This window comes from Malus domestica, chromosome 06, assembly GCF_042453785.1.
Source record: "Malus domestica chromosome 06, GDT2T_hap1".
NCBI classification, from domain to species: Eukaryota; Viridiplantae; Streptophyta; class Magnoliopsida; order Rosales; family Rosaceae; genus Malus; species Malus domestica.
Window position 1 is genome coordinate 20,598,773 of NC_091666.1, and position 8,862 is coordinate 20,607,634.

The following is an 8,862-nucleotide window of genomic DNA, read 5'->3' on the forward strand; positions in this document are numbered from 1 at the left end:
ATAACAGGTACACGGTATCCACTTGCTAATTACCTCACTTACCATCGTTTCTCACTTGCATAACAATATTTCTTTGCAAATATTGCTCGTTAGGTTGAACCTCGAACTTATGAGGAAGTTACTTGTTCCCCTCATTGGCAAGCTACCATGGCTTCTGAATTAAAAGCTTCCACACTTGGTCTCTCACTCCTCTTCCCCGTGGTAAATCTCCCATTAGCTGCCATTGGGTTTACAAAATCAAGCATCGTTCTGATGGGTATATTGAACGTTATAAGGCACGTTTGGTTGCCAATGGATATACCCAGCTTGAGGGTATAGATTTCCATGATACGTTTTCTCCCACTGCCAAAATGGTCACTGTTCAATGTTTATTAGCTTTTCCTGCTTCACGGCAGTGGTTTCCCAATCAGTTAGATGTCAACAATGCATTTCTTCATGGTGACCTTCATGAAGAAATCTATATGACTCCTCTTCCATGTCTTCGGTGACAGGGGGAGAACTTAGTTTGTCGCCTTAACATGTCTTTATATGGGTTGAAACAAGCTTCTTGTCAATGGTTTGCAAAATTTTCCGAAGTTATTCAATACACAAGCTACGTACAATCCAAGGCCGACTACTCTTTATTTACCCGGAGATAAGGCAAGTATTTTACAGCCCTTTTAATTTATGTTGACGATATTTTGATTATGGACAATGATTTGAGTGTTATCGATGCCCTAAAACGGTTCCTCAATGGTCGTTTCAAAATCAAGGATCTTGGCAATTTGAAGTACTTTCTTGGGATTAAAGTATCATGTTCCAAGATTGGGATCTTTATTTCCAAACAGAAATATACTTTAGAAATATTAAAGGATGAAGGTCTCTTGGGAGCTCGCCCCGTACAATTTCCCATGGAACAAAATATTAAGCTATCAGACAATGGTGAAATCCTCAAAGATCTGGAAAAATATAGAAGATTGGTGGGGCGTGTGATATACCTAACGATCACTAGGCTGGATATAACCTATTCAATTCATGTGTTTAGTAGGTTTATGCATGAACCTTGCACACCACACATGGAAGCAACTCTTCAGATTTTGAAATATATAAAAAATACACCTGGACAAGGTTTGTTCTTCTCTTCACATAATGAATTGGTCTTAAATGCATGTTGTGATTTGGACTGGGTAGGATGTCCAATAACACGAAGATCAACTACAGGGTATTGTATTTTTTTGGGCTCTTCATTGATTTCTTGGAGGTCAAAGAGACAAAAGACCGTGCTTTTGTCATCAGCAGAGGCCGAGTATCGAGCCATGGCTGGAACTTCTTATGAATTATCATGGCTGCAATGTTTATTGAAAGACCTAGGTGTACTACATCAAAGACCGGCCTTGCTTCATTGTGACAATAAAGCAGCTCTCCATATCGCTGCTAACCCGGTTTTTCATGAGTGAACCAGGCATATAGAAATGGACTGTCACTTCATCTGGGACAAGATACAAGATGGTTCAGATGTCATAAGATTTGTTCCTTCTTCACATCAACATTTAGACGTACTCACGAAGCCATTGGGGAAGGAAGTTTTCTCAAGGATTATTCACAAGTTGGAAGTTCTAAATATCCACTCTCCAACTTGAGGGGGAGTGTTGAGAAGTCAACGATATCGTTCCTAATAGCTTGGCTTAGTTTTAGGAAACTATTTTGTAATTTATTTGTAATCCTAGAATGTAGGCTAGGTTACTTCCCTGGTAAGGATTCTCATTTCATAAAGTCTCTTAGTATCAATTGAAGAAAATAACTTCTGTAAATATTCTTTGCACGATTCTTTACACCTAGCATATCCAAAAATATGAATCACTAATAGTTTGAAACGAGACATATTTCCCTAGCATATCCAAAAATCTAAATCACTAATAATTTGAAACGAGACTCCAAGATCTCAATTGAAATTCTACATAAAAAAAAACTCTTCAAGTTCCCTGGAGAATACTCTATTAGACAAATTATTTGACACTTATCTAAACAAATTCCCAACATACAACTTCAACAAGCTTATAGGGAAGCAAACATGATAGCAAAAAATCGCCCAAACTTAGAACATAGATGGGATCGCATTTGTAGTTATTAGTTATGAAATTTCAAGGAAATTATACCAAGATAAACTTTGATTTTTTATTTTTATTTTTAGTTCAACGATATATTTTACACTAAGGAGAGGGGGGAGTTTGGCTAAGCCACACAATGGGCAACCTAATTTGGTATCAAATTCGCCATCTACGAGATTCGAACCTAAGACCTCTCACTAACAAGTGAAGAAGAATACCACCAGACCGTAATACTGAGTGGCTGGATAAACTTTGATTTGTATAGTTTAAGGATCCTTCTTTTCTTGTATTTTTCCCTTTATTATTTCTTCTTGTGTTATGACGAGTAATGTTTATGTCTTCCCAAGACCAGGTGTAGGTTTTTTATATTCAATACATTTTCTTACGTACCGTCGAAGTTTAAAAAAAAAATCCGCAGAGGACAACCTTCAACGTAATTTCTTTTTCATTTGTTTAATAGTTACCAAGCAATATGATAAAGCCATGGCCCAAATAAAAGGGCTTGGTAGAAAAAGGAGGCCCATAGAGTTGGGCCATTGTACCCAAGCTTTTGAATAAGTGAGTGACTAGCAACCACGAGGGCTTCTATGGTGCACATTTTCAACCATGTAATTATCAGTTTACTACTTTGAAGTTTCTTAGTTTTCAATATTTTAAGTTTTTTGCATCCTAGTTTGGTACCTAGAGTGATAGTTCTGGGACACTTTCATACATATGTTAAGCTTCTATTAAAATAGTTGTTAACCTGTGATGTGGCGCCTATGTGGACAATGATTGAGCACCACGTGTTAATCTGGCTCCACTTAGACAATAAAATAATAATAATAAATAAAACTCTTGCCTTTTTCTTTCTACTTGATACTCTTCTTCCAAGACGAACAATGAAATCAACGTCTCTCATTTCTCATTTCTTCACCATTGTCTTCGTCATTTCCTTCATTGCTACTCCTGCTCTAAACCCTCATCCTCCTCATCCCAAAATCCAACCTCATCATCCTCACCCCAAAACCCAACCTTAAAGCCCACAGTGATAGGAATTTGAAGAGGGACTAAGTGATGGGATCCTTGGATCTAACCTATATGATCAATTTGGAGAGAGTGATCAAGAGGCTTTTGGAGCTCAAGTGCTTGACTTTGAAGGGAAAGCATCATTTCGCCAACTTTAATTTGGTCCCTTATGAGTGGGATGACTTCCTGCAGTCGTGGATTAAAGCTTTCATTGACAATCGGGTCGGCTAGAGGAGCCTTAAAATGATGGTCGTCTCCAACGAATGCCTTGAGCTTATTCCGAGGTCATTTCCCAATTGAAAATCTCTGCCTCTCTCCTTATATTTTTCACCCTTTCTTTCTTCTCCGTGTAGAAGAACTTTTTGTGATGAACTTGTGTTTGGTGGGGGACGTCGCCGTTGGTGGAACTGAGTGCGAAAAACGATGACATATAAATCACTTTCTGTACGGTCTTTGTCTCCAGGACCGCTTGCAGTACGTTCTTCAGTCCCTCAAAGTTGACCTAACAGAATTGGAATAAAAAATTGAACTAATTTTATGGTCAAGAATTTCGGATTTTGATTTAGGGTTTTGGAGAATTAGAGCTTACAAATCTATTGAGAAAATGTTTGTGTTAGAGTAGATGAATAGGGGAGAAGAGGGAAGGGTAGGGAGAAGAGTCGATGAGGAAATGTGTGTCCGGCTGATTGGACATTCTCAAGTGGTGATTTGACGAGAGAGAAGGGGTGGGTTGGCAATTCGATGGGAATGATAGGCTTACGAATAGACAGGGACAGAGGAGTCGTTGGATCAATAAAGAATGGTGACTAGATGAAGAGATGGTTTTGACAGCTCTAATATGAAAGAAGAGATGGCTGACGATAGTCAGTGTCTGGGTTCGAAACATCGAAGTATGATGAGGATGTGCAAAAGAAGGATATGATATTTTTTTTTTAAATTTTAATTTCTTTTAATGTTTAAGTAGGGCCAGATTGACACATGACACCCAATCAATATCCACGGAGATGCCACGTCACAGGTTAAGAGAAAGCTTACGGATGTATGAAAGTATCCAAGATTATTACTTTAGCTATACAAAAAAGCTTAGATGTATGAAATATTGCAAACCAAGAAACTATAAACTGAGAATTATCCTTTTTAACTATACATATTATTTGCACGTTTTTTCATAGCCATAGATTTTTTTTTTAAAAGGGGACAACAGGTGGTAAGCCACTGTTATCCACCCCTTCTAGGGGTCGGGAAGATTCATAGCCACATATTAATATGAATGGTTGTAATTAAATTTGAATAACAACAATAAAGCCTTATCCCACTAAGTGGGGTCGGTTATATGAATCTTAGAATACCACTGCTTTTTTTTTTGCCATACCTTTCATTATATCTAAGTAGTCCAAGTCATTTCTTAGAGTCTCTTTCAAAGTCTTCCTAGGTCTTCCTCTACCCCTTTCGCCCTGAGCCTCTATCTCGTAATTACATTTTCTAACCGAGGCATATGTAGATCTTTGTTTCACATGTCCAAACCAACTTAACCGTTTTCTCTCATCTTATCTTCAATTTCGGCTACTCTTAATTTACCTCAGATATCTTTGTTCCTAATCTTACTATTTCTCGTGTACCCACACATCCAACTAAGCATTCTCATTTCCGCTACACTCATTTTGTGAACGTGTTGATACTTCCCCATCCAACATTCTGTGTTATAAAGTATTGCTGGCCTTATCGCCATTCTATAAAAAATTTCCTTCACCTTTAGCGGCGTACGCTAGTCGCATAATACACCTGGTGCACTTTTCCATTTCATCTGTCTAACTTATACTCTATGATTGAGTCTCCATCCAATTCTCTGTTCTTTTGCAAGATAGATCCAAGATAGCAAAAACATTCGCCCTTTGGTACTTTTTGATCTCCAATCCTCACCCCTAACTCATTTGAACCTTTGTTCCCATTGAACTTACACTCAGTATACTATGCTATTGACCTACTTAAGCAAAGACCTTTAACTTTGAATCTATGCTATGAAATATTGTGACCCATCAACTTGATCTTTCTCTGTCTTTCTCTCTCCATCGATCAAACGTAGCCGCCCCTTACTTACACTGGTGTCAATCTCATTATTTCATTCCTTAATACTCACCCTCACAACTTCATTTCTTTCTCTGCCTCCATTTTTCATGCTTCAGGTCCATCTTCATTTTTTTAATGTTGTTGGGTTAAACAGGTATGAAACTTTGGTTTAATCCTTAGTTTGAACAGCCGGTGGGGTGACTATGTGATTGCATTGTGACTTCTTATTGGGGATGTGCGTGATGGGCATTTGTTGGGGAATTTAGGTATCCAACAGATTGGATATTGTTTGGATTAGATTATAATACAAAATAATGCTATCCACCTTTGTTAATTTTTGTCAATCAATATTTTGCAATTTATTCAACAGTCAAAATTAAATTGAGAGGAATGTGAGAGTAAAAATCAGTGTGTGATTAGAACCACCCGTAATATATAACTATCTGTTATAAACTTTATATTTAAGTATGATTGTGTAAATTCTAGATTAGATTTGATTCTAGTTATTCTTTCCTACTAGGACTTGTATTCCTTGGAGGAGAAGGATTTTTTATTTTTTTTTACTATAAATAAAGGCACTATGTATGGGGAATAACACATCATCTACACAACCCTATAAACACATCTATTTCCCTACTCTCTCTGCCTTGCCCCTTCTCTCTCCCTGTCAGATTAAAATAAGTCATAACACGTTATCAGCACGCTTCTACTGTTACGCTTAGTAATCTGAGGTGGAAGTTTTATGCATCAAACCAGTTTATCAATATCATCATGCATTCAAGTTCTTCCAAAACAACGGTCTTTATCTTGATATTTTGCGGCCCTGATAGCATGAACATTCACCATAATGCATGAGCCAACTTTACGTTTTTCAAATTTTAGATTCTACATAAATTGTGTATGCATTATATCCATAATTGTAAAATTATGTGAATTGATATTGCCATGAATTGCATCATATATCTGCTAATGCATTAAATTATATGTTGAACATGCATTGAATTATAATATGGAAATTTGAAAAAAAATTGAAAAACTATATTAGGGTTTTGTTGGGAACCTCAAGTACGACAGCTAGAAGCCAAGTCGCCGGGCTCCCTGAGCTGAGCCGAGTGAACCAAGCCATGGAGCCAAAAGCTACGGGCTTTGCAACCCAGAAAAACCCGACGCCATTAATGGCATCCTTGTCCACGACCACCATGGGCATGGCCTGTAGCCACTGCTTTAAGCCTTTGGTCACTATCATCGATAACCAGAAGTCGTCCCTGATGAAAATTGGACCGAGATTCACTTGAATCTTATTGGAATTTCTTGAAAATTCGATTTAAAAATTCTTGGGTTTGGTTCTTGAACATCGAAATTAACCTTTTCCGTTCACCATCGTGATCGCCGTCGACCCATGTGACTCTCCCCCAAGTTCTTTGAACCAAGACATGGCTGCCAAAAGTGGCGACATTGGTCATCTCATTCAATACGCACACTCAGCACAAATGAGATTCGTGTTTAGTCTGACCCATGACCCTTTGGGCCTGGACTCATCTCGGCCTGCATCAATAAAGTTTTATTTTCATGGGCCTCTGAACCTAGGCACGCTGCTACTCGCCCTAAGCTCATATGACATCAGCCCATCGGGTTTTGGTGTCCCCGTGCATGACACTGCACCAGAGCCCAGCCTGCAGTTGATGTATCGGTGCACCTACACCGCGTCACATTAGATCCTAACCTCTGGTTGGTGCATCCACGTACCCACACGCACATGATCTCAGCCTACAACTGGTGTATCGGTGCACCTACACCGTGTCACACTCGAACCACGCCTATTTAGGCGTCTGGTATATTGGGCCTGCATCCCACATCTGTTTACCCTAGCCTAATTCTTGGGCTTGGATCGCACGATCTAAATTTTCTCAGCCCACCCATGGGCTTTGGTCCGTATTTGTGGGCCCCAAATTTCATTACCTATATTTTTGTTAGGCTGTATAAGTTTTATAATTTTTCACCCACACTTTAATTTTGGCCCCAAGTCTAAATAATAAATTCAATTATAATTCTAGACTTGAAGATCTATTTGCATATTTTCTTGTTACATATTTTTGTATATATATTTGTGTTTGTCTGCAGGATCATATGAACTTAAAGTTCATAATTCTTTCGAAACCTAAGTTTCTAGAAATATGCCTTGTTTGAAAACTTGAAGTTTTCATTAAAAAAAACATCACCCATGAAAACCCAAAGTTTTTTTCATGTAAATTTAAACCAATAAATGTTTATTAGAACCTAAATGTTCTACTCCTATATGAATGGATTGATTTTTTCTCCATTACACTAACCACGTTCTTGTCCATTTATTTTGTGATAGGAACATGACAAATTTGAACAAACTCGACTTCACCGCTTTAGAGGTCTCTGGAAAGAACTACCTCAAGTGGGTCCAAGATCTGAAGCTCGACCTCACCTTAGAGAATTTGCATCCCGCCATTGAAGATGAGATAGACAACACAGTTGGCGATGCTGAGAATGCCACTGCCATGATCTTCATCCGAAGTCACATTCATGATGCACTACAAACCAAGTACCTTACTGAGGAAGATCCACGAGCACTTTGGGTTGTTGTGGCTGATCGCTTGGATCACCAAAAGGACATCTTCTTGCCTGAAGCAAGACATGACTGCCAACATTTGAACTTTTAAGACTTTAAGTTTGTGCATGAATATAATTTTGAAGTTTGTCGAATCCGATTACTTCTCAAGTTTTGTAACGATACCTTGACTAAAGAGGATCTCCAAGAGAATACCTATTTAACCTTCTTGTTACTAATATTGTCCTGCAACAACAATACAGGGCTTAGAAGTTTACTAAGTTCTTAGATTTGATCTCTATTTTACTTTTTGCTGAAAAGCAAAATCAGCTATTGATGAAGAATCATCAAGCTCAACCTTCTAGTGCAATTGATGTGCATGAAGCATATTATAGCACAAACCAATGCCCAAAATGCCAACATATGCGTGGTAGAGGCAGCTAAAAGCCACCCCGTCAAGGTCTACAGTGCCAAGGCCCATCTAAGGGAGGAAACCGATCCCAGAAGCGCCCTAACCTTACTCCTAAAGCCCCAAACTTCAAGAATAAAGGCAAAACACCTGAAACCATGGATGTGGACATGTGCTACCGATGTGGTTCAAATGACCATTGGTCCTATGTTTGCCGTGCTCCCCAGAAGGTTGTTACTAAATATCATTCTCGTCATAAGAAGTTTAAATCAAACTTTATGCAAGTGGTCGAACCGGAGAGTACCAAAATGGAGGTTTCTGAATTTCAGGAGGCTATTACCCCTATTGAAGATTAGAATCTTAGACATGAACTATATTTAGTTGATTTTAGAACAATGAGGCCGAATTCCACCAAGTGGCCGAACCCCTCCTTGTTTTTTTGTTTAAGTTTGAACAATTTTCCTTTATGTTGGATTATTTGTTGGTGATTTGTTTTCGGATATTAAGTTTTTTAATTACCATCCTTGAATACTTAAATTATTTTGAATGGATATTTGTTTTTAGAACTTATAAGTAAGTGACCGATTCAAATTAATTTTTATTTCTAGGTATGACTAGTGGGAAAGTTAGTTATCTGGCAGATAGTGCAACCATGCACACCGTTTTACGTGAACATATCTATTTCACCAACTTCATACTTAAGAATGCACCTC